This window comes from Buteo buteo, chromosome 13 (assembly GCF_964188355.1).
Source record: "Buteo buteo chromosome 13, bButBut1.hap1.1, whole genome shotgun sequence".
Lineage (NCBI taxonomy): Eukaryota > Metazoa > Chordata > Aves > Accipitriformes > Accipitridae > Buteo > Buteo buteo.
In genome coordinates, this window is record NC_134183.1 from 22,491,024 (window position 1) to 22,517,737 (window position 26,714).

A 26,714-nucleotide genomic window follows, 5' to 3' on the forward strand; every position below is an offset into this window, starting at 1 on the left:
TAGCGATGAGGTTGCAGAAGACGATTCAAGAGACATACCTGCATAAATAGCTACAGGCAAGGAGTGTTTTTCCTTTATTGGAACTTGCCAAAATCTGATTCTGAGAAGTTTGTGCTGCAGTGAATGACTTCTCACCTCCAAAAGTCTCCAGTTTTCACCCAGAATGGAATTCTGTGCGACGTAGACAGTGGTCTGGTTTCAGTATAATTCTTCTCCTCTCTGGTGCCAGAGAGGTCTAGTAGCAGCCGTGAGACTGAATCAATATTTGCAACAATTACATGGAACTTTACCTTCAAGCTTTCTGAGTTCAGCTGTCTTTTAAATTTGGCAGAAATAATTCTCTACCATCTACTCACCATTTTTAGCAGTAGACCTGAACAAACAGTTGGGGTGAGTAGGCAAATGGTCTGGTCCCAGCTACCTGTCCAAATCTGACTCTGGTTTTGCATGGTGCCAGTTTAAAAAAGAAGTAAAAGAGTTTTGAGAAGCTGAAACACATCTACCTAATCTCTTTTGGTTCAGGTGCTCTGAGCAACAAAAATTTCCATGCAGCTAATTTATTGTCCTTAAAAAATACGTTATGGTTGATTGTTCATGAACATTTAAAGAGTTTCCTACATGGCAATTCTTTCTGCTCCTGACAGAATATTGATCCAGCCATTCTCTCAGCTCCTGTACCAGTTTAGTTACTACCACAGTTACTGCTACAGCAGTAAAATTTATTGAACATACATTTTTGCTCTACAAGGTGAAAATGAAGGGCTCTGCCTGCTCATTCCCAAAAAGCATGCTGTAACTATCTCAGGAGGTGAAGAGCTTTGAACGTTTATGGAGCTGCAGACTGTATTTTCAAAATTTAATGCTAGCAACAACAACCAGAAAAAAAAATCATAGAGCAAGCAGGAATGGCAAAAATGCATTTTTCCGGCTCTCACTAACCACCGTTTGTTTCTTCTGGCTATACGAATTGCTTCCTGCTCCCGACTAGTGTAAAACTAACTGTGAGCTCTGTGGGTTTCTCCCTCTCCCTCTCTACTTTCGCTCATACTGTCCCTGGTAAGTGCCGCACAAGCCCTGCAAGGCAGCTGGAAAAATCCATTTGTATGAAATGATATGGCTGCAGAGCGGAGCCATTTGGGTGAAGGTCTGTTCTGCTCCCAAGGCCAGGTGCCCGCTTTGCATCCTAGCACATACTGCCATAATCGCCAACTCTGCCCCTGACGTGCTGCTCTTACAGACAGAGAGGAGAAGGGAGTGAGAGGGACTGCGTGTGTGCGGAGCGGGAAGCAGTGGCGTTTGGCAGCTGTTGTCTCATTAGTTTTCCATTAACTATTAAGACTAACGTGATGCATTCCTATACCCCTCTAGCTGTCAAAGGTATTAAAATGCCCAGTGCCATCTGACTGGGAATGTGAAAGGCAGTGGTGGAAAGGCAGGTCACATTAAGCAACTAGGAAGCCAAGGGGCCAGCTGGTATCTTAAGAGGGTGTCATTTGTAAGGCACAAATGGGTCTAAGTAAGCACAAGGGAGGCTATGACCCTGAGCACTGAAGCACGTACTTCTCTTTAAGCAGTTAGCAATTCCACTAAATTCATTGACAACAATATTTTTGATCAACTCTTTCCTGTGTCTAATGTTCCCTAGATAAAAAATAGAAGTGATAATATCAGCTTGCCAGTTGCTGGGGCTTACAGGCTAAATGTTTGCAGAGTGCTTTCAGATAGGAACCTAGGAAACAGGCCCAAAGGGGAGTCCAAGGGTACCAAATCTAATAGGCCCATCCACTGCTTAATATCTTTGATAAATTTAGCAAGGTCCATCCTGAAACCTGTTAAATTTCTCACCCCTAGTATTTTGGCTGGCAAACTATTCCCAAATGTTGCCTTTCTGAGGATTAGAAGCAGGGCTGTTAGTATGGGCAAATGAGGAAAAAAGAAGAAAAGCCAATTAAAAAAAGATTATCAATTGCATTACGAGCCAAAAGGAGCAAGTGTTCTCTGAACAGTCTGTTTGCTTGCTGCCTGACTCAGGGTGCTGTCCCCCATCCTCTGCCACCATTGTGTCACTGTTTTCCCTCCCTTGCTATTTCCAGGCATTATCTCCCCATTACTCCTTTCTGCTGTCTCCAGGCACCTCTCCCTCCCCGTCTTCTTCCCAACAGTTTTTGGATCCTCTCCTCTTCCACCACCTGGTTTTGAACATCAGAAATCCAGTCTCCCCTTACAGCCCTGGAACGTGGACCTGTTGCGCCGAGCTCCTGGCACCCTGTTTAGCACCCAGACCCATCCGAGGCTGGGGCCAGGAAAGCCTCTGGCTGCAGAGAAGACCCTCTACATTTTATGAGATAGCATTTCTTCCCTTCATGTTGGCTGATGAAATGAGCTGTATGGAGAAAATGGAGAGCCTGATGGAAGAGTGTGTGGGGAAGGTGGTTCTACCATCAGCCCTGGGCTCCCGAAAGCTGGCAATAACCATCAGGGCACGATGGTGCCTGAGCCAGCATCAGGCACCGCGGAAGCAGGAAGGAGCCAAAAGCGTAGTAACAAACTGTTATTTTTCTTCTCTTTTCAGTCATTATTTCCTAGGATGAGAAATTGCTTTTGTTAACCATTTTAAAATTGAGGCCACTTCCTGCGCAGCAGTCATGATCTGCCTGTCATTCATATCTGACGGCAGGGAGAGGACCTGATTTTGGATATCATCCATCAACGACAGATTCACACCACCATGTGATGAAGGGCAAGGCAGGGAGGAAGGAGGGGGGGGGAATGGGAGGTGCAGAGGGCTGGCAAATAGCATACAGAAATTTCATTTTCAGTTGCCAGCTCAAAAACAACCCCAGCTTGCCGTGGCCCAAAGCCATTTCCTGTTGAGTGTAATGACTTTGGTAGTTGCTCTGCACTTATTAGACAGGCAACCAACAAAAAAAAAAGACCAACAGCAAAAAGAAGTCTTGAAAAATGAAGTAGACATCGCTAACAGCAGCTATCCATCTTAGTCTCCATTTCTCCCTGGAAACAGATCCCAGTAATTAGCAGGACTCCCACATCTCTCATAGAAATAAAAAAAAAAGTTAAATAAACCTCAAACCTGCTCCTGTCTCTCTGCGAACATCATCAGAGGAAGTGAAATCCAGATGATGCATTCACAGCAAAACCAGCAACTGGCACCACAAAGAGCCAATTTGCTCCTCGGCAAAAATGTGACCACCCTGGTGCGGAGCCCTGACCCAGGGCAGCGTGGTGGCACGAGCCGACCTACGGCAGCTGTCGGGAGAATTACAGTCCTGCAGCCATCCCCTTCCCGCGTGAGATTGGATCAGGGCAGCGAAGCAAAATACCCTTAATCCTGACCTGGCAGTATTTGAGGGAGTCACTGTGCATCTGTTGTTTCGCACACAACGCCTTCACTTTTGTCTCCACCTGATGAGCTCCAAACTGGCAGCCAAGAGCAACGGCGATGGCCCCGCAGATCGTTTCCTAGTCAAACAGCTGTGCTGGCAGTGCCGATTAATGTTTCAGGATAACTAACTTCCTCCTCATCTGTGATTCCTCTGTACCTCTTAGTCTGTTCATGTGGAAATGGCTTAGCGCTGGATTTAAACAGCACTTCTTCGGCAGACTAACTTTGCCTGGTATTTGTCTGTGTTATGGCATGTATCCATGTGAAAGAAAAAGCATGTTGAAGGTAATGGAGCAGAAGGACAGAGGGTCATCATTATTTTTTAAGCTGCTTTGGGGATTCCAAAGAAATCACTTGCAAGTGTCAATTAGGTAGGCATTTTGATGTGGCTGCCTCACAGAAGAAAGTTAGGCTCCACCACACCTTCCCCTCTTTCAGATTGCTTTCACCCAAATTTTAATGACCTAAAAGACCCTTCAAGCTTGGGAAAGTTTGAAGGCACAGGGTGACTCCAAGTGCTGTCTTTTGTGGATGAAAAATGTCTCATTTAAAGTTTTTCAGTTTGTGGATCTCTCCCAGAAATGAATTTGATTTCCTGGCTTTTGCATTCACTTCTGATTTCAGTAGAAATTGGCTCACGCAGTCAGGCCAGGACAGGGAGATAGATCTAGCCCGATTTTGTGCACACACACCTCACCATCACCCGACAGAGGTATAGCGGGTGGTCTCCCTCCAGCTGCTTGAGTTGGCTGCTCCTTAAATAGGAGAGCTGGCATGATGAATACTGAAGCTGTCACCACTACCAAAATATCCACATCAGTCCTTAAAATCTTGCTAGCTAAAGAGACGGTGTGCAAAGGGCTGGAGACCTTCAAGAGATGAAGAGACATTTTGTGCCCACCAGAAAGCAGCTGATAATGAAACAGGAAAGCAAAGCCCATGCCATGCTGAACATTTGTATTCAGGTTTTAACTTCTCCATCCCCTTAGAGTCCTGACGTAGTCAGTTGTCGAAAGGGAGATAAAAAATTATGCCGCCTTTTATTATGTCTGTGAACTGCTGGCAGCAAGGACCACCTGTATCTTGCAAACTCTGATATTCTCTCTGAGTTGAGGAGTTTGGCTGCTCTGGTTTCTTGCTTTTGGCCCAGAAGAGGTAAGAGCAAGAGAAAAGAAGTCACTTTGCTCTTTCAGGTAATGGGGAACCTGGGCTGGGATCCTACCCAGAGCTCTGCACAGGGCACCCTGCCTGCACAGGGCTTGGTGCTGTCCTGCTCATTCAGTAGGATGATTTCTATTAACTTGAATTGTGTATGTTCTCAGACCACTCGGGAATAACCTGTGTGAGTCTCTTTCAATAAAGGCCTTTCCCATCTTTTTATAAATCAAAACACCCTGGAATAGTAATGCAAAACCCACATCCTGGAGGAAATTGATGGAAATATATTTTCTTTCTTCACTACCAAACAGAATGAAACCCTCTGACTCTTATGATATTTCATGTTTTTCTTAGCACTGAAACTCCTGCAGATGCACGATTAGATAGAAATCTCAGCTACAGTAAAAAGAGGGAGTACGTTTTTAGCTGGCAGGATTGCACAGAAAAGCTTGGATTCAATGCTAGGGCTTAGGAAGCAGAAGGTACATTAAAAATAAGTTAAAATATCATGCTTTCTTGGAATCTGACTCATGCTTTGGGGATTGGAAATTCTGGAAATGGTTAATTAGTAAAAACACTTGGGACATTCTTCTGTGCCAGGATCACAAAGGGCTAGAATTTAATCTACGTATACAACAACAATGGGAATTACGCACCCTGCTGTATTTCAATATCCAGCAAGACATTGCTTTGGCATGTTTAGATACCTCCATAGCTCTGCACATATGCACCACAATGGGATTTACTCTCCTTTAAACCAAGCTAATCAGTATCTGTGGAAGGCACAACAGATTTCAGTACAATTTGTTAATATATTATAGGTCATGATCTTTTTTTTTTTTTGAGCAATTGAGTACCCTCAATAATCAGTGCTATTGTATTTAGTTAACTTTGGTTCCTGCTTATAGAGGAATCACACGGAGGTGCTGAGCACTGAATCATCAGGTCTCAGGTCTCCTGCATCAGAATGTACCTCCTCACCAGACGATTGTCCATCTGTTATTGAAAGTGCTGGTTAAAGATCCAAAGATGTACACTAAATCTTATTTCTATTTTCTTATGTGAGGTCACATGTTCTGTGTGAATAATTAAGAATCTGTAAATCCAAGAGACTCATATAAGAGGCGGAGTATCAAAGCTTTGGATCGATCCCAAAGTTAACCAAACCAATAAAGAATGGGTAAAAGAATTCTACTCATTGCTATATAATACTAGTTTAAGACTTAACTGGATCAAGGGAAATAGGAAACAAAATCCTTGACAGTTCATTCCAGAGCTACCCTTACAAAACACAAGTCCTGTCATTTATTTGCCTTGTCCTTGATAAATACACACAAAAGAAGGAAAGATTTTACAGCAGAAAATATCAATAATGTCTTAAGGGAGTCAGGCAAAATTGGTTTGTCTATTTACAAATCAATACATAAAATCCTCCATAAAGCTAGTACTTATTTGACTTTGATGCCTGAGCGTTATTGCGGGTGTAAAGTGTTGTTCTCTGTAATGTGTAGTGGCACGGAGCAATGAAGCTGGTGTACTGCATTGGCTTTCTGGGTTTCTATGTGTATGCTCATGTCAGCACAAGCCACGTGGTTTCATCAGGGTTGTGGGCTTTGGAGGTGTGCTAAGCAGCACACCATGCTGGGAATCCCACATGGATATGCTTGATCTGTGACTCAGGGAACCCTGAGACCTTCCTTGCCTGTCCAAATGCTCCTGACATTTAGTCCCCCTGTCCTATCAAATAAGTTCATTGCAATATTTCCGTCAATAATTCTGAGAGGGGAAGAATTTTCCTTCGTATGTTTTCATTGCCTTGTATGAGGGAGTAATTAGACACAAAGCCCTACGTCAGAGCCTGAGGTTGAAGTCCCATTGTGTGCCCTCTGTGGGAAAGGCAGCCCTTCCTTCCCCTTCGTACTGCTCTGGTCACTGCGTTGAATGAAACAGAAGAGCTCAGGCCCTCCTGGCATCAGCCTTCCCTGGAATATCGGCAGCTTTTGCATGATGTTGTTTTCTCCACTGCTGGGCAGATCCAGCATGTATTCCCGAGGGGCTGGGAATAAGTAGAAAAGGCTGTGCAGGCTCAACTGGGACAAGTGAGGTGGTGTCAAGATGTTTCCACCAAAACACAGGGAAGATATTACCTGTAAACTCTACTTCCACTTCCTTCAGGGTGGGCCAAAGTCTGTCCCTGGGAAAAGGGATGCTTCTATATCTGTGCAAGACTTTAACTGGGAAAAGGAGACCAGAAAGCCCAAGGGCATTCCTCGTATAATTATCAGGAATCTGAAATGTTGCCCAGAAGAGGAGCGAGGGAAGATGCAGAGGGAGAAATGATACCTTTCATTAAATTAGCCTAGCAAACCAGTTGCAGTACAACAGAGGAACAGATAAAAGACAGCCGGCTCTCAGGCACAGGGGCCCTTCTGCAGGGCTGAGACAAAGATGGCAAAGTAGATAAACACAGTCACTAAACACAGCCAAGACTTCAAGCATCAATTTGAATGCTACAATTATGAAAATATTGCCCTTAACAATTTGAAAACATCACTTGCAGGATGTAGGATCCACCCTAAGAAATCAGTGAGAGAAAAACTGATTGGGTAGAAAATCCATAAAATAGTGGTCAACACCTTTTCTATTTTCTCCATCAGGATTTAAAAAGACATAAAGTCTGGGATATAAAAGCCAACAGCAAGAAAGAAGATTTTTTTTTTTCCTCAGCCAGCAGTAAACAACACACATCTTTCAGAAAATGAGACATGTCCCAAGGAATTTGAGATGGATCATTGCCTTTTATGAAACATTAGATGTGTCTGGAAGTTAACACTGGAAATTAGAATGCAGAGAATAGACAGACCACAGGAAAACATCGTTATGTGCAACGTATTGACTTTCCTTTCACAGTGGGGATAACAGCATTATTGTTTAGGTAAGCAAATGGGAATTCAAATGGGAGACCAAATCCACCTTGAATCTTTTTTTTGGACAAGATGAAATTTGCTGCCATGTCCTGTATTACTGTATTATACATTACTGCCTGGAGGAAAGTTTCTCCCTAAACAAGCTGATGAAAATATTTTGAGAAAGATCACAAAGGAGCTTAGAGCAATAAGCGAACACCAAATAGGCAGTGTAAGCATGATTAATTTGTTTCTGCCTGCTCCCCCATTCAGAGAGGGATGAGCTGGGAAAAAACATGGTTTATTTGCAAAAGAAACAGATTCCTATCATGAAGAGAACGGGGACAAAACTGCCTTGAATTCTCTTTGTTGCCTTTTGTGCAACAAATTCTCCAACACAAAGATGTTAAACTTAAAATTCCCACATGCTAGAATGCTATCACATTACTATTTCCAGCAACAGCAGATGTCTTTGTTCTCCATATCTCCCTTCCCTTCTTTGTGTGCTCTTTATTTACGGTCTTCTAGCTGTTCGTTAACAAATTACTTTGTTACATGAATGAGGAAGACTGGATCTCTGATAAAGGACTTGTGATGAGCAGAGATGATGCTGGTGGTTTGTTCTACAAGGTACTTCCTAAACAATTTGTGCCACAACATGTACAGCCCCAGGAAGACAGCCTTTTTGAGTTTTAGATGTTGCTGTTGCATAATGCCTGGGTTGATGTCTATGTGAGAGATCGTTTGAAGGTGAAGGCAGTTTAAGAGGCACGTCACCACTCTGCCCTGGTGGTACAGTGGAGGGGGTGGTGGATGGTGGTGCGAGATCAGGAACCGACAGCCGTCGTACAACTTCTCAACCTGGTTTTGCTTCTGAACCGGAGATGTGAGTAACCATGCCCTGAATCCAGGAGCAGGAGCTCAGTGGTTTCAGGTCACCTACTTTCTGAGGCCGCCCACCCCTGTTCTCATGATGAAGAAGTTGTGGTGTCTAAGTTGGACACATCTTGTGTGCAGTCTGACTGTTGCAGGAGTTGGCCTGAATCTGGCCCTCAGCTTTGCCATGCTGCTGATTCCTGGGTGAGTGGCGGGGATGCTGCTGCTTCTTCTGCCAGCCCTTGCTGCCCAGCACGGCCATGGGCTTCTAGGGCAGCAGCAGCCCCATCTCCCTGCTCCTCATGGGGGACCTGACCTCAGCTGGCTCCCAGCACATGTCCTCCCTGCTGCTACCTCCCAGTCTCTCACCATCTCCTTCGTGCTAATCTATCCAGGAGGTTTATCAGATGGTCTGGGGTAACCTGGCATTTATACTGACAGCGAGCCCTGAAAATATGTGGCAGAGTGCCTTGGATTTCACAGGGATTCAGTGTCGATTTGGTCCCTTTTAGGGCTTTGTTACTCTTTTTTGTCCTTGAGAATAAGTCTTGTTTGTGCTGGTGATATGTCCAGCAAGGGCAGCTCGCAGATGAGTTTTTGGAAAATATGCAAACAACAAAGATTTGGAGGAAGGCAAGAGATTTTTCTCAAGGTCTGCGTGCTTTTATGAAGTGCTGAAGACCAGTAAAAGCTTTATTTTAAACTATAGTTGATCTGTATGACGTGAGATGAAAAAGGATCAAATGCACCAGCCACAGGACTCTAGGGTATGGCATTTTTTTTACTTCAAATCACAATATAACCAGCTTTAAAGAAAGCAGAAACACTGAAAACAGTTTTCTGGGGACAAAGTGCATTGAGTATTGCTCAGCTGTGGTTTAGAGGTTTGCTCTCTTTTCCTTCCCCCATTGATTGCTAAGTTTTGTCCTCCCTCCTGGTAGTTAGCAATAAACTAACACCTCAGGGATGGAGGGAGTGATTGAAAAACCATGAAAACCTTTGAAAGCCTTGACTCACCACCAGCAAACCAACTTCCACTGCGGTTGAATATCTGCTTGGATTTGAATATTTGATGGAATCTGGTTGAACTCAAATTAAACTGTTGCTGGGAGAGGAATAATGCTGCGGCAATCTATAGTAATGATCTGAAGTAGTGCCATTTGCAGCAATAGCACTGTGTTACTCACTGTGTATTGCTGCCGCATTGTTAATGAGAGCACTGAAACACACAGAGCCTATTAATGACAGGGCAAAAACCTGCAGGGATCTGAGCACCCGCAGTTTTCGGAGGCCCTTGACTCACATCCTCTGTGCCATACGTAGAAACTTCCACTCAGCCTCCAACACGCAGGGATTGCCACCCCCTCACATCTTCCAGCTGAAAAGTTCATGGGAACCCTCCCTAACCCATTCCGGTGTGCAAAAACTGCGACTACAAAAAGCCTGGTACTTCTGCAAAGGGCATACCGAGGGAGAGGTGGAAAGGTAGGATCTAGGATCTCCTGTCCCCTCTGACAGCTTCTGAAATGACTTTGCCTGCAAGCCACTAATCCCTCTGCAACTAAATAGTTTCATTCTCCTCTACTGCAACAGTTTTTCCTCCTGCTCTCTTACTGTCAAAGAGCTACCAAAACCAAAGACAGATCAGTTATAGACTTCCTTGCAAAAAAAAACCCAAACAAAAAGAAATCCTCAACTGGCTCAGTGGAAGATGCTAAGATTAAACCTGGAGATGAAGCTGACCTAAAGGTCACCTCTGAACTCCTGCAATGGTTGAAGATGTGCATCATTCATTTCTAAGCTGGGTGAGATGCTACAGAGGTCATCGAACCGGAGGAAAGCAAAACTGGTAAGGTGATAAATGCTTCCAAAATTCTTCCTCAAAGCAAAGAGGAGCCAAAGGAGAAGGGTAATCACATCTTTCAAGCATCTGGCTTCATGCCAAGTGAAAAAGAGATGTTAGACTGTCACTGCTTCCTCCAGCACTGCTGAAGGGGTATTGGCAGGGAAAAGAAAGCAGACATCTCCTCAAAAGCTCACCTTGATCTTCTGAGTAATTGTGTTTCCATTAAGTGGTGCTTCCTGATGTCCCCCGGCTCACAGGTGTCCCTGTCTGCCGTCTGTGTCTGCTGTCTGAGCACTCAATACCACCTCAAAGTGGGTGGTTGTGGAGGCCGTTTCAAAGACCTGTCGCCAGGCTGAATGGAAAAAGTCTTGGTTTTCCCATTTATTCTCCTTGTCTCCACACAGTGTTCAGCGCCAGTAGTTAAATTGATGAGCAGCAGCTGGGACAGGGGGCTGTTTCCATTTGGTTTTTGTTAATGGCACTCTAAATAGCTGTAGTGAGTTTTCCACTTGGGCTTTCCCTGGATGAAAGGAGAGGATGAAACCACCTTAGCAACAGGACAGAGGGAGATGCTCTTATCTCACATGGCGGAAAGCTTGTGCTGTACCTGGGGAAGGAGTGCATGAGTAGGTCACTTATGGATCTGCTCCTTGCCAGGCTTCACTGCATCTTCTTCTGAGTTATCAGGCTCTGCCCCTTGCCTGGCACAGGATCTGAGATGAGACGGGTCCTGGTCTAAGCTGGTCTGGCTATTTGGGCACTGGTTTCCAACAGCTGAGACCTGCCACCAGATCCAAAGAATGACATTTCTGCAAGCAGTGACCATTTAAATCCAAACTATTTATTCAGGGGCTTTATTAATTTAGAGAAGAAATCATTGGTGGACCAGAATCTGAGAAATAGCATTCACTCTGGACTTGTAATACTGATTGCAGCCTTGTGCTGGCATGTGGGGTGTTTATTCAAGCCTGGCCCTTGAAAAGGGTCACCAAGCCCCTGTCCCAGGGTATTTCTCTTTGCTTTCAATTGCAAATGAACGTTGTATAAGGACTTAATCTCCAGTTTGCCTTGTAGAAATTGATTTATCACTTAATAACACCCTTGCTGTGATGGGGCGAGAGAAGGCAGAGCCTGAGCAATAGCTCTATTGTGCTGTCAGTATAAATTAGAGCTAAAGATGTTACCCTTTAACCACAAGCTTTGGGGTTTCTGGGTTTATTACAAGTGCAATTTTCAGCTGACAAAAGGCTTTTTGCACAACAGATTCTTTCCTGTTTAGGGTGTCATCCCACACAGTTTTCGCAGCCTTGCTGCCCTCTGAATCTCCTGCAGGCAGCAGCATGCAGGGGAGAGGGGATCAAACTACAGGAAAGGTAGAGTCTGCTTTCTGCTCTGTAAATTGCAGTGTACAGCTATTGGTGATAATTATAGGGAAAAGGCTCATTGATTTACACTCCACTTTCTGAAAAACTGAGGTTTCAATAGACCCGGGGAAAGGAAAAAAATAAACTAAAAAAATCTGGTTTACTTTATCTGTTATTAGAGAGGAGAGAGCTGACTTCAGGTATCTGAGAGTCACATGAAGCTCCAAGACAGTTAAGTCTGAAAAAGGAGCTTTATTTCTAAAGTACAAACTGTGTTATTTTTACTAGGATCTCACCCAAAGCTGGGTAGCTGAAATCTGAATTAAGAGTGCATCAGATCTGTAGAGATGGCCTTGTCCTGAAACAAGGGTTCAAATGGAGCAAGGAGCAAGAGCAAGACGTGGGGACCACTCCTGTGTTTCATAATTTGGGCGTAGGCTAAATGTGCTGTAGGTTTCTTCCTCTATAAGTAGACTAAAAAGGTGATACAGACAGTAATATTCAGTCAGTAATATTGAAATGCCAGATATGGATAGAAAGAGTGGTATCAGATCAGTCTAAAGCTGAGAGCTCTTGATCTCCTGCCTGGCTGTAGATAGAAGAATCCTGCTGTAGCTATTGGTACAGTTTGGTCATCCAAGGGAACAAGGAGTGTCGCATTGGCAGGCTGGTGTTTTTATGCAGAGGAGCTGAATTAATACGAGTGGCAGGCTACAAATAAAGGAGGCCAAGTCTAGCTCAGGGATTTTCCACAGCTGGAGACTTTTGTGTCTTCCTGTCGTGCAGCTTGTTGTTAACTTCAGTTTTGTCTTTTACATTCAGCTTCTGAGAAGCGCACATGAACTCTAGACTCAGTAAACCCTGATTTCATCCAGCCCAGAACTCGAGGGCAGCATCAACCAGCCTGTAATTCCTTTGGCATAAACAGGGGAAAAACCTTGTACTCTCTAAAGTAATACAGACTGGGGTTTATGGGGTTAACTTACTATGGCATAAAGACTCATAGAGGGGAGATAGATTTATTTATAAGTTAACATTTTTGTACACACACATGCATATATATACTCATTAACTTTCTAGAATATATATTGGGAGCATTTAATACATTCTTCAACAGCTGAGAAATTTCTGTTCAGCTCACGAATTCATCACCACAGTGAGTGATAATGAGCCTTTTGCTGTAGGATGCAGCTCCTTGTGAAGGAGAGACTAGAAATCCACGCTATTCCTGATGTTAAGGTTAGACCGAGAATGGGAAAAATAAGTTAACCCTTGTCATTTTTGCCTATAATGAACCATACTAAAATTAGAAATGTAAAAGCATTTTAACCAGAAACCAAAATGTGGAGCTGATGTACTCTATTACTATTAATCAAAGAAGAACTAGTACAAAGCAAAGCTTTTCCAACATTTTGTTAAACTTTTCATTCTCATAATCTCTTTGGTCTGGCAGAACAGAGCAATAAAATCTTGGGAAAATCTTCCAAATCAATTTCTCCTAGAAAACAAATTATTGAATTTACATATCCATTTACCGTTATTTCACAGTACTTTTGGGAGATCTTATTCCACTAGTTAGCTAATTCATTTGTAGTAACAACATTTCTTTATTCTTATCATGATTCAGGTCACAGTGATCTTACAAATATTTTCTCAAAATCACTTTGGTTTTCAGTGACTTTACTGATACCTTATCCATATTCTCAATGTCAAAGCGTCTCAGCCTCAGAAATGACTTAACAAAACTTTTACACTCAGTGCACAGTCTAATCAACAAATAAACATTTACCAAGAATTCAGGGTCTTTATTTTGTGTTAAAAGTAACTGTTGTTTTGTATAGGGGGAAGTAGAAATGAAGTCCCCAGAGAGGCAGCCTCTCAGCAGCACCATTTCTTGCTGTTACGACCATTAGTGACCAAAATACTTCATGTGGCCACACCTCTCTCTCCCTTCTCATTTTTCAAAGAAAATGTGAATCTGTTCTTTTAAAGATGGCTTTAATTGTCTCTATGATCTTCCCCCCTCTTCCATTTGTTCTTGAAAGGAAAACACTATTTCTTAATAAAAACAAATTTTTTTATTATATCAGAGAGATACAGATTTGCATGTCAGTGAACAATTTGGCACTCTGAACAAGAAAACACTAACCTTATTCAATTTTTTTTGCCTGGGAGGTGAAAGAGATCTTTTCTTTTTTGAAGTTCTCCATTGCCTTAAAAACACTTCTCAGAATAATAGAGTATTTCCGTCCCCGCACTAATAGGGCAGACATTCCAAATCCATGAAGTTGAAGGAGAAGCTCCAATCTTTTATGAGCTGCTGAAGAAGGCACCATGCCATCCAACTTCAAACATTCAGTCAAAAATATAATTAAGCCATCTTCTAAGTAATAGTAATGATCTCTTGTATTTTCCCAGATGCTTTCATCCCTGCAAAGAATATATCTCAGAACTCACAGACCTCCCCTGTCTCCCTTTCTTAAAAGAAATAAAAAACCTCATAGCTACTTTGATGAGATAGTATATTCATTATTTATTTATTTATATTGTAATTTAACTTACTAGCTACTTATCAATGGGATAATTTTTTATAAAGAATGCATGGCTGGGTGATGTGTATGTATACTCATGAACGTAAGTCTGGGCTAGAATTCTTTTCTCTGACCATTGTAGTGCGCCAGTCTCTTAATGGCACTCTACAACTTTGCAGAACAATTTTAGCCCAGAAACTGGAGGCCACTTCATCCAACTGAAATTGAAAATGTCTTTCTAATCCTCCACATTTTGCAAAAGTATGCAAAACCCCTCCAAATCGGCAACAATTTTTTTTTCCCTTCTTTCAGTACAACAGGCCTCCCTGTTTTTTAAATTAACACTTCTTTAGGGACAGGGTTGTGAGTGCTCACTGAAGAAACGACTGGGCAGGACTTGCAAACAGAAGCCCTGAAAGACGTAGGTGGGCAGCAAGGCGAACGTCACTGCAACCGCACTTTGTGTTGGTAGCCAGCCCACACACCGGTGGCATCTGTTCATCTCTTCATTTGAGCTTGTCTTTCCCTGCAGTCCCTGGGAGAATGATGCCTTAATGCAGGCAGACGGAAAAAATCAATATAAAGTATGCCCCCTTCTATTTTATTTATTTCTTTGCTTTTATCTTTTTTAAGGGAAGAAAAAAATTCTCTCTTGCTTGTTCATCCCTTATGAGGGATTTTAAGGTAATCTTTCATCAGCTTTCCTTACCACTATGAGAAAAAATCTCTCTTGCATTCTTACTTCAGGCAACTGAAGCATGAAATGGGAAATCTCATCTGCAGTGGAGAGCAAATGTGTCACCTTATTTATTAATTTCATGATCAGCTGAAGACTTTGATTCATTGGACAAACGCAGCCAGGGTGCTTTTGAATAAAAGTAAGTATAAGGACTAGCTCTGGAGAAGGTTGCTGAGTATCAACTTTTGATTATTTACACAGACATGCAATGACAAATGTAGTTTCAAATCAAAAAGGAAAAAAAACCCACCCTACAAAAAAAAAAGAGAAGCTCTTATGTCCTTTTCCCTCCTGTGGGAAGTTTGAAGGGCTCTCCCTTTTTCTTTGCCAACTCTCTCGTTATGGCCTTGGTCACATCACATTACAGCCCATGCCTCAACCTGCAGATTGTGGAGTGTTGTACCTCAGATTTGTTTGATTTAGCTAAGCTTGTCTACAGCATAGTGGGTTGAGACCCTGGAGTCCTGGATTCGAGGTGTCACTGAAGTAAAATGAGCAGAATTTAAAATATTTGCAGAGTGCTCACATAGTGCTTTGAGCTCTCAGGCGCTGTGGAAGTGCCTGGTATTTTCTTTGCAAATGGGGTTTGCATGTATTTGAACATTTAAAATCTTGCAAGAAAAGAAGTCACCACAACCAGAGACAGGGGACAGACTAGCAACTGACTGCTGTGCCAAAACCAAATGTCTCTTACATCACTTTAGTAACTTTCATAAAAAAATCCTTAGTCTTACTAGGATTTGAACCCCCCCTCCCCTTTTTTTACACAATATCTACACATCATGGCTAAAAACTAGCTGTCTGCTACTGTTGTGACAAATCGTCCACCTAAGTAAATCCCCCATTTTCCTGGGAAACACTAGAGTAAGAATTTTTGGCATCTAATTCTAATCTCTGTAGTTTGACACCATTATCACAGCATCTAATTGTACCTGATGGCCCCAGAAAAGATCTTGGTGGTCTAACTGACAGTGGCAAAACATGCTGAGGTCTTGGCGAAACCACAGCCTTGTGAGAAAGAAAAGAGAATTAGCAGGTACAGGTTTGTGTAGAATAGAAAGGATTACTGAAGCACAAAATTAAGATACCCTATTTCCTCAAAGACATCTCCAGTGAAACCTCTGACCAATAGCCAAAGGTGCCTGGTAACGTATCTATTAGAAAGCTGACCTCACATTTATTTTGCCGTATTTGGGAAACAGAACACCTAAGCGCTATCTTTCAATAATCTACATTTTCCTCTTTTCTAGAGCAAACATCATAAGGTATCTTGCACACTGAACCAGCTTCATATAAATGACTCTAAACTTGCAAAAATAGTAATATGTGCAGGAGCATAGTGAAGGAGCTCCGTGTGCAACACTGTAGCCTGAGGTCTGGGTTATAAAATCAGTAGAACAGTAAAAGCAGAGACACTGTGTCAGGTGTGGACATTGGCTCGAGTAAGTGCCATGTCCCGGTATGATGTTCCTGCTTCAACAAGGATGCTGAAAAATTGAAGAGGTGGAAAAGATGTGAAGATTGCGCAACCTGATAATTGTTTAAAAACAAAAGGCATCTAATCTGTTCAGTGTATTGCTGATGAGCCTTAAAGGCAGCACATCATCATCTCTAATAGCTGCAGACAGAAGGAAAACTCCGAAGTGAGGGGTCTTCAGAGTTGAAGGCCAGAGGAGAACAAAATCCAACAGCTGAGAGCTGAAGCTGGATCCAGCTGCCCTCTGACTAAGAGATGGCTGTTAAACAACGTGGCCACTAGCAACATTTCCCCAGGGTTGTTAGTGGATTATCCAGTGATGGATATGTTATAATTAAGAGTGGACATGTTTTCCAAACCTCTGATCTTCATCCAGATGTTAATTCAGAGACATTTCTGGTCTGTTTTATACAGGGGAGTTGGCTTAGATGATCTCTGCAGTCCCTTCTGGCATTATAATCCATAAGCCTCGTCAATAATTCACACCATTGCTCCAGACTCCATGGAATCACGTACGCAAAGGATGGGATGGGATGAAGAGGAACAAGTCTAGCCCTGATCTTTGTTCAAAGCTCCCCTTTTAAGTGGAAATGCATATAATGGTTAATTCACCCAGCCTGTCTCCGCGCCCCCCCCCCCCCTTGACCCACCATTTAATCAGTTAGGGGGGGAAACATAAGCTGACATTACAGATGTGCACATATGCAAATCAAACTGTTTTATGCCTGTAAGGCAATTAAGCTCATAGGTATAAAATGATTATGCTTTAAAGTTTGCCACTTTCCTTGAAGAGAAGCCTGTGGCATTTAAAAATGCATGTTTAGAATCTGAAAGCCATTGTTTTTTGTAATGTTTAATGGATGTGGGGCCAGAGGGTTAACTGAGCTGTTAGATGGCTTTTCAGTAGGCATCAAAAAGAGCATGAATGAGTCCCAGTTTGACAGCTTGTAGATAAACTGTAGATGGGAGACATAATTTATACGTATTTTAAAAATTCAACAACAACAGCAAATAATTTAAGGGACTCTAGCCAGCTGGTCTTCCTTCTAAAACTCGATATAGAAAGCAGGGACTCTTTGCACAGCAATGATGACATGCAGAAGCCTTCTATATAAATTTACACATTTATCAAGCCTTTGTGGAATAAAAAGCTACAATCTAGCCAGCCTGGGGCAGCCTGCTGTAATTGTTATGATTTGTTTTCCAGATACAGTACAAATTCCTTGGTAATCTTTCCTGAATTTTAATAGGGCGAAGGGAAGACTTAATTAAAGAATCCTTTGTGCTGTTCTATAGCAACTGCCATCTGTGAGTGCTTCAGTTCTGGGTCTTATCTCCATCGTGCAGCCCCCAGTTTCACCTTTGTAGTCAGTGGTGGTAACTTAGGCTCAAGGAGTGAAATAACGGAGCAGCTTGGTTTTTGGGGAGCGTGCACCACTGGCATCTTCAGTGGCTGCTGCGGAGAGGCAAGGACCAGAGCCCTTTGATCTGCCCTGCTGCATTACAGGCTGCTTTAATAGCTTTTGTTCCAAGATAAATTAAGGAATACCCACTTTACGTATGAAAGAAGCATGGACCTTTTTTTTTTTAAGGGGTATGTACAATGTAATTGACTTCTACCAAGTGTAGCCTCTGGTGTCAACAGGGCCTTTTGTACATAGAGCTAAATGGGCTTTTATTTTTACAATGAAATAGGGAAATGTATCTTCCCAGGGACTCATTGGGCAGATCTCAGAAGCTGGCAGAAAAGAGGTGTGCTTCTCAGCTGCAGCTCTGTACAGGCAAAGTTTATGATTTATTTGGAAATAAATCCTCCCCTCCTGTGGTTTTGGGAATAAGCAACTTTTGTAACAGGAGTTTGTAATTAAGGCTGGCTGCCCCAGTTTACAAGGCCCTGAAAATCCAAATAAGATGATGGATTTCTCCACAAATGTGACCTGGAAACTAGTTTGGGTTTCAGAGTGGGTTGTGTCTGACAATTGGCAACAAGAATTCTAGAAATTGACTCTCCTTGGCTTGATGCAGCGAGAGCAAACTCCAGAGGCACTTTATTGAGCCCTTGCTCCCTCCGTTTCCCCTATTAGAAGTTCTCTGAGCTCATGACACGGTTTTGGGCATCTCAGTGCACTGACATGAAAGTGTCTTAATTTGAAGTATGCAGGTAACAGGCAATGAGATACAAGGGTGAGATTTATTCCACTGTGTGTTGTACATCGCATACACTCGGCTTCTGTTGCGGTGGGGGAGTCAGTTAAGTAGCTCTGACAATGTCATTGGTAATTTCTAGACAACCCTATAGCCAGGTGTTTGGGATGGAGCTCTGTCTCAGAATACAGATAGAGGCTGGGATCCAATTCTGATTTATACCAGGAGTCCCCATGGGGGCAAGACCTGCCTGTCCACAACCACTCATGGGATCAGGTCTTTGGTCCTGAAAATATCTTTTACCAAAGGGTGTCCTTCAGCTTCTGACATATTTCCCCTTAAGAGACAAAAGTTTTACAGGTCTGTCCCTCTCCAGTAGTTGAGTCCACGTTGTCATCTGCTGGTTAAAGACAAAATCTTTACTTTTCTGCCTGTTTTCACAGCCAGGATACTTCAGATTTTCCATGTATTCAAATCAGTCTTTTCAAGTACAGATGAAGATAGTCAACAGCTGTAAATAACTCCAGGGCAGGGCCGGTTGGTGCAGATTGTGCCACCTTTCCAATGAGATACAGGATAGATTTTAAACTTTCTTTTCTAAGGAAAAGAGCTAAACAAAGCTCAGCTAAGAGGGCTCTGCTGATTTCAGCAGCCTGGAGAGAAAGGGCATCCATCAGTCATATGTCCAAATCACAAGGCAGGTGAGGTTTTACAGATAAAAATAAATAGCTGAAACTCCACCTAGTTCAACACAGAAAACTGAAACGCTTTCATCATCAACTTTGACATATGTTACTAAAGGTATTACTGTGCTTCCTTAAAATAATTTTACTGGGAAAAATGCAAGTATATATAATTTTATGCACCCTTTGCTGTAAGAAAGAAAAAGTTTGGCCAACATCTCATCCTCCCTGTTCTGTTTAAGGACACCTAGCACAGTTTTGAAAGCTTTGCTATTCTTCTCTCTGTGTTATCTGTCCTACACCTCTCTCTCCTATCCATCTACCCTGCATGCCTGATGGGCTGAGGAGCTGCTAGTGCCCCCACTGCTGCTGTCGATGTGGGAATCCTCAGCCCTTAAATTGCACTTGCACTGCGAGTTCTTTCATTCCATGTTGATCCCCCATAGGAGCAGCCAGGATGCTAATTATTAATCAGTTAACTTGGTGGCTGGAAAGCCAAAAATATAATCTCTAGATAACATCTGTCCAACTTAAAACTGTCCTTAATACGTGCATGTTGGAGAAGTGTCTTAGGACAATCTGTCTTCTGTTACACCTTGATATTACAGCACAGGGTTCCCCAAGGAAGTGGAGAAAAGCAACGGCAGACCTGATAGCCAGGGTTTCATTCTTTCCTTTCTGAACAGAGACTGCACGTGTGGCATGATGCCATTGTTTTAGCTGATGGGTGGATGAAAGCCTGAACTGTGGACAGAGGGGTTAATTTGTTAAAAGAATAAAGAATTTCCTTTGCCTTTTTTCTCTTCTCTTTTTATCCATTTGCATCAAAACCTAATCAAGCAAACAACTTTTTCCTACACCTAGAAACGTTCAGTTTGTATTTTATTTTTATTGCACTTTTGTGTCCTTCCAGCTCTGTAGATCAAAACAATATAGGAGCATATGTTCCTGTCAGACTTAATGTGCAGACCTTTTTAAATCCCCAAAAGCCTTTTCTGATGTAGACCTACATTTAAGTAAGCAATTAATTATTGCATAGCTCTTCCAATGAAAACACGATTTGTTTGCAATTTAAACTGCAATTCCAGCTCTTTTGAAGTTTCCTGTCTGTTCATTTCCAAGCTAAGGATTGTGCAAATTTGATCTCAGGCAGTACCTGTCAAATCATCAAAAGGCATTGGGGAGCCTCCATGCATCAGGAAGAATCTCCAGTTTTTCACTCACACCCGTGGAGTTCAGGGACCAGGCAAATTCAGTCACATATATCTGTATATGCAAAACACTCAACTAAAACCCCTCTCTAAAAAACTTAAACCACAGTACCTCACCTAAAAGGACACAGCCTTCCTATAAAAACAGGAGGAGAACATTTAATTAATCCTCTGACACTATGAAATGTCAGGCAAGAGGGTGTGCTTAGGGAGGGAGAGGATTTGGGAGTGAAGTGTTTCTTGTCCTGGTTCAGGAGTCAGGGACAAAACTCTGGAGTGATTTTCTGAAGAGAGGAGGTATCTGCGCTTCAGCTGTCACGTTGTCAACTGCTCCTGGAGACCCAGCACCCTGACAGGGCAGGGAAATACTACCCACCAGAGCTGGGGGCGAAATATGTCTTTCTACTGGAAAACTACAGGCGGTACAATAACTTGTCATGCAGTAAATCGTGTTCCCTGTGCAATGCATCACCTGCTCCTAACCCAACAGAAGGCACTAAAGCCCAAGTACAGAAAGCCCCATAAATACACAGAGGATTAACGTGGGGCTTGTTGTGTTGGTTTTTGAAGGAGGGTATATAATTCATCACTTGGGGGCAATCATGAGAGGGATATTTAAATTACTCAGAGAGCACAGAGCATATAAATAATAATGAACAGAATAAAATGCAAATGGCCTGGAAGGAATCAACATTCATGAATGAAATCAGCCCTCGGATCCTAATTGAAATGAAAATGAGATGCATATTCAATATGTGCTTAATAGAATATACAAGATATGAGCATCCTGAGCTAACGAACAAGACCATTCCATCATGCAGGTACATACAGGCAGGCACCCCTCCTAGGAAGCAAATGCCAATAAATGCACCCACCCTTACCATACTTCCATGTATCACTATGTATATATACATATACATATAGTATAATGGAAACAATGAACTTTTAACCTGTGCTAGGTCTCAACATAAGCATTCATGAAAAGACCAGCTGTTGTTTCTGAATATTCGTGAAGCTGTGATAGGTATTTTGCATACTGTTCCAATATTAATTAGAAGCTTTTGTTTGTGTCAGAAATAACATGTGCCAAAGCTTTATTCGGCTTTGTATTTTAGGCCATTTTGCAGTAACTGATTGGGTGCTTATGTGTTAATTCCTCTGGCTGGTTCCTTGCTAGCCCTTCATTGGACCTCACTGACCTATGCAGAGGAGTGGGAGCCATGGCCCTTTGAATCTAATTGCAAGGAATTGAATTATTTCCTGACATGGGCCTGAATTGGGGATCTCATGTTATCTCAGCAGAAAGCAGATGTGCACTTTTGTGGGGCTGACTTGCCCTGACATGCTAAACATTGGCACACTCCCTTGAAGTAAGAAAAAAGCTGCCTTTTTAAAACAGATTTCTGGTGTTTGTGTCTTGGAAGAACAAGCAGCAGAGACAGGAACATCAGTGTCACGTGCAGCAGTGTGTTTGTTAGGGCTGCAAACATTGGCAGTCATTAACACAGTACTGCTGGGACAGGAGCACAAGGTGCTCCATGGCCCTGGGACCCAAGAAATCACAGCAGTTGGGTGTGTGATCCATCATGGCTCGTGTAAGACCACCACCCTGAGTTCCCACCGCTCTTGTGTTGAAGAACACAAGCTAAAGATGCCCAGCTTGCTGCTGAAATGCTGATTAGCTTTTGCTATTCTGGTTACCTCACCTGGTAAAGCATGATTAGACATATTCTGCTCCTGGGCTAAAACCCCAAAGCCCAAGAGCCCTGGTTGCAATTCTGCCACAGCTCATCTTCGAGGTGTCTCTCTCAACTTCTCTGCCTCTGTTTCCTCATCTCTACCCCACATCTGTCCTAAAGGCTGATTGTTTAACATTGCTATGGGGTTTTGAAAACATTCTGTGCTAAATCCTATCTTAAAGTACCTAACAGTTAAACAGATTGAGCTTATTTTATTGCTTTGCAAAGCAAATGTCATCTGTATTGAATTTCTTGCCTCATCTGCTAACAAAATGCTCCTCTGATGTTCTGGTTGGTTTTTTTTTTCCATTTCTGTGAAGTCAGGGTTGTCGGGGAGGGAGCTGAACACAATAATTTAAGGGCTAAAATTCTCTTTCTTGCTTTGGTATCCAACAGTAATGCTACTGCCTCATCACTACTGAGAGAGGATCCCAACTGGATATCAGACTGATGAGGTCTTTATCCCAGACCCATCACTGGAAGGAGACACATTCTTCTGAATCTGCACCCACTTTATGACTGGATGGAGGCACTCACTGAAAGGGAAAAAAGAGAGAAGGTTTAATTATTTCTTATGTTGTGTGTATTATAAGTGTAATAGAAAGCTGTAAATAAGTAAAATGATCCCTCCCTTAACACAGCACAATAGCTCTTCTGACATAGCAGAAGGCTTTGTTAAGGGCCACTCAGAATTAAGCTGGTATAGAAATCTCAGTGGGTTGTCCTCATGGGAAAAATGGATCAAAATTATCATTGGTGTAAACTACATTGGTTTTAGTTGTTATCTCAAGGATCAGCGTAGCTAGAAATCTTCCCACATTTGTTGACAAGTCAGGCTGCATCTTGTGCTGTTGCCCCTTGCTGACAGTTTAGCACAGGAGGATAATTGCAGTGAGCAACACAGTGGTCCTGGCTGTGCTGCCAGTGTGGGATTGCTCTCGCCCATCACACTATGTCCTCTGCCGGGTCTCAGCTGAGGCATCTTCATTCTCAGAAGTGAACACGGCCATTTGGGAGAACCTTTGGCCAAAAGCTGTTCTCGCAGCCAGCTGAGTAATTCTTCCAGTTATATTCCTTTCCCTTCCAGCAGATGGTTGTCCATACCTGTTCTTTTGTAATTTTGTTCCTTATTTACTGACTCCAGGCAGTGGGAAGGCAAGAAAATGGAGACCGTTGACATGATGGATCTGTCCTCATCACCTGGCCCACATCCTGTCACCCTGTTTGCCCAGAACTGGTGCGCTGGGTTCCAGTCCTTCCTCCCACAAACCCTAAAGCCTCTGCATCTTCAAGAGGGTGGCTTTGAGTCACATGCAATAAGCTTGTAAGAACTTGAATCTATTTTCGGCTACCGTTGCCAGGTACAGCAGATGCTATCTATTAGATTTTACTTTCCCTGAAATTCCTCTGATTCATAAAACATTCAGGATTGTAGATCCCTATTTTGTCCACTTTTCCTTCCCTGCTGTGTAGGTTTTGGCAGTAGAAATGTGTACAAATTACTACAGAGCCAGTCGTCTTCTCTAATGTCTTGGATGGCCAGAGCATTATTTGCTAATCCTTGAGCCTCCAGTCCTGAGGAGTCTTCAAGGCATCGGGAAGTGATTTTCCAGATGAGAGGTAGAAAGAAATAAGAAAAAAGGATGTTTTAAGCTATACACACAAATTCCCATGGATGCAAACAAACAAAAAGGAGAAGAATGAATCCAAATAAAGAGCATTTGAAGTTCAGCCTTATTTTAGTTTTTATAAGTGAAAACTCATGTAGCTACACTGCATGAGAGTTTCCTTGGAATTTGTTTCTCCGTATTTCTTTTTTCAAAATCAGATAATCCTTCAGTTAAAAAGGTCAGGGCGCTCTGGAATAAGAGCTGAGAACAAATTCCTCTTGCTGTCCTCCCCCAGGAGCAGGACTCCAGGGCAGGCGCCTGTCCCTTGGCAGCTGAAGACAGCAGCAAAGTGGCTCTCGGCACATCCCTTAGTGCTGGGATGAAGCAGAGGAGAATTACATGGATTGGTCTGGAGCATGTGTTATTGCTGCTGGCCCTGGCAGGGGCAAGCACGAGCACAGGCTGACTCCTGGCAGCTTGTAGTGTCACAGTTGCAAGGAAGCTACATTCCTGACATCCCTGTCTGGGGGTGGGGGACACACATGGTGATGAAGCTGAGACCAGGGCTGAAAACATGGACCCACACGCCACCTACCAAACGGTCACTGCTGCCAATGCTGGAAGACACCAAGAGTGAACCGAGGGGTGCGAAAATGGCTTTGCATAAAATAAATTGACTATTTAGCTGAACTTTCCCTCCTTGTTGGAATACCAAATATTCATATGTGGTATACATTAATAAGATACATCTATTTCTAAATTTACTCATGCTATTTAGAATAGGGACGGGAGTCATTCACGTAGGACTCACAGGCTGTTGGAAGGGGGGTGCTCGGAGTTTCAGGGAAAACTCTTACAAGAAAAACTAATCTGGAGTCAGTAAAACATTCAGGAACATTGTCATCCGCTTCCCCACCAAGTAGTCCTCATCTTCTACTACTAGACCTTGTACCAGGATTATTAACTTCTCTCTTCCCTTCACTGTTGTCACCCTCATCTTTTGGAAAACTTTGGTGCATTGGCAGTATCAATATCTGTTTAGCACTTGTTATGTTGGTTTCAGATTTTTTCTAAGCAGAAAAGATTTTATTTTAAAAAGTGGAATTACCAGATGGGAAGCTAATTTAATAAGTTGATAATATCTGCTCATTTTAATTAGAAGACTGCACATAGTGCTGTCTACTTGAAATACAACCTGACACAATTGAAATATTCCAAAATTGCCAGATCTGATTTTTTTTTTTTTTCCAAGCAGGAACTTGAGAGTAATTTCTTTAAAAATGCATTGGAGAAGATAATATTTCATATACAAGGGCATTCTTTGAAGAAAACTGACTCGGGCACTCAGAGACATGGAAAATGACAAAGATAAAAACAACTGAGTTGATAAACAGTGAAGATCATCAAATTAAAGAAGGGAATAAAATCTGCGAAGAAACAGCCCAGTTTTGCTATCTAAACCTTTGTTACATTTCTATAAGCCACAGGCAGAATGCTACTGCAATTCACAATACAGAGCTTATTTTAATATTCTGCTCTCTCTACACATATATTCCACGGTTGGGAGAACTGGGCTTTATCTCAATATTGTCAAAGTGTTTCCATCATAAAAATAGCATACAGAAACCAGACTGACTGGAACTGAATACAGAATTAATGGAGAGAAAAAACCAAAGATCCACAAATGTCTGAAAAAAATCAAGATGTGCCTTCCAGAAAGAAAATTATGTAGACCCCTGGAACATAAGAGAATATTCTGGTTTTACATGTACCTACTACCTAATTCTGTTTCCACTGGAGGAAATAATAAATATTTTTTAAAATTCCATTTTCATCCATGCAGCAATCTCAGAAACTTATTAATGGACAGGAAATGTTGGCTGATAGTAATGTGGTTAAGAAGCACATTACTTTATAATCATTTTACCTGGGTTCAGATTAAGATTTTAAGTCCCAAAAGAAATGACTTCTCACTCTTTTCTTTGTCAGAGATTGAGTACTTAGTATAATTCAGAGGGGAGATAATATTTGCTGTATTTTACATAGGGAAAAGGTTGAGGTAGAACATGTCACAGGGAAGCGTTGGATAAAGTTGCATCTATTTTTTTGTGTATGTGGCGAGAGAGAAAGGACCTCACCTCCAAAAGTGTTTAAGTTAGAGGGAAGACAGTGATTTTATCAAGAGGAAATGGGAGGAAGAGGAATTTTCCTTGTTTCTAAATAAAACCATCCAAATTATTTTTCCCACCACCTAATACATGTGAGTTATTGTTCTTCCGCTGCTTCAGTGTCCCCATCTGCTCCACCAGCTCTTTCTTAGCTTGATTTCATTGCAAAGCCCGTGAAGACTGTACTCTCTCTCTGCTACAGCTGCTGTAATCAATGCAGGTTTCAAGTAATACTTTGCTGTTTTCCCTCAAGAGTAAAAATCAGAGTTGGCTCCTTCTGTGAGCAGTAGCTGATCTTCCTATGAACTAGAGGCAAACCTTAGGGTTCATTCCACACATGCTCTTTTGTATGTCTGTCTAGTTCAATTGCAATATGCAAAAAAGCATCACCTACACCTATCATCACTACAGCAGCATCACTTACCCAGGGAAAAAGGCTTGCAGATGAAAATGATCCTGGGAATAATTGCAAATCCGAGATGAAAAAGTCTGAGTGACCTCCTTTTAAATACACCAGAAACATATCGGCAAACTTTTACAGTTAGACTGTAAGATAAATATCCATCCACTCATGGTTAAATTTCAAATGAACATGATCTAACTAATCAATTGTTGTTTATTTAGCATGCTCTAACTACTCAAGTAAGTCTAAATTAATGGCATGAGTAATTGGATTCATTTAAGACCTTGTATTTCCTTTCCTTATGGTCTGCTGCTCACTGCTGCTTAAATGGGAGCAGCCAAACCATTTTCTTCTGTAGGCCACACAGATAATACACCAATCACCAGAATCTAGGTCCCAGCTGTCCTTTTCAGAATTCTTCTTCCACAAGCTCAACATCTTATACGTGGTATAGC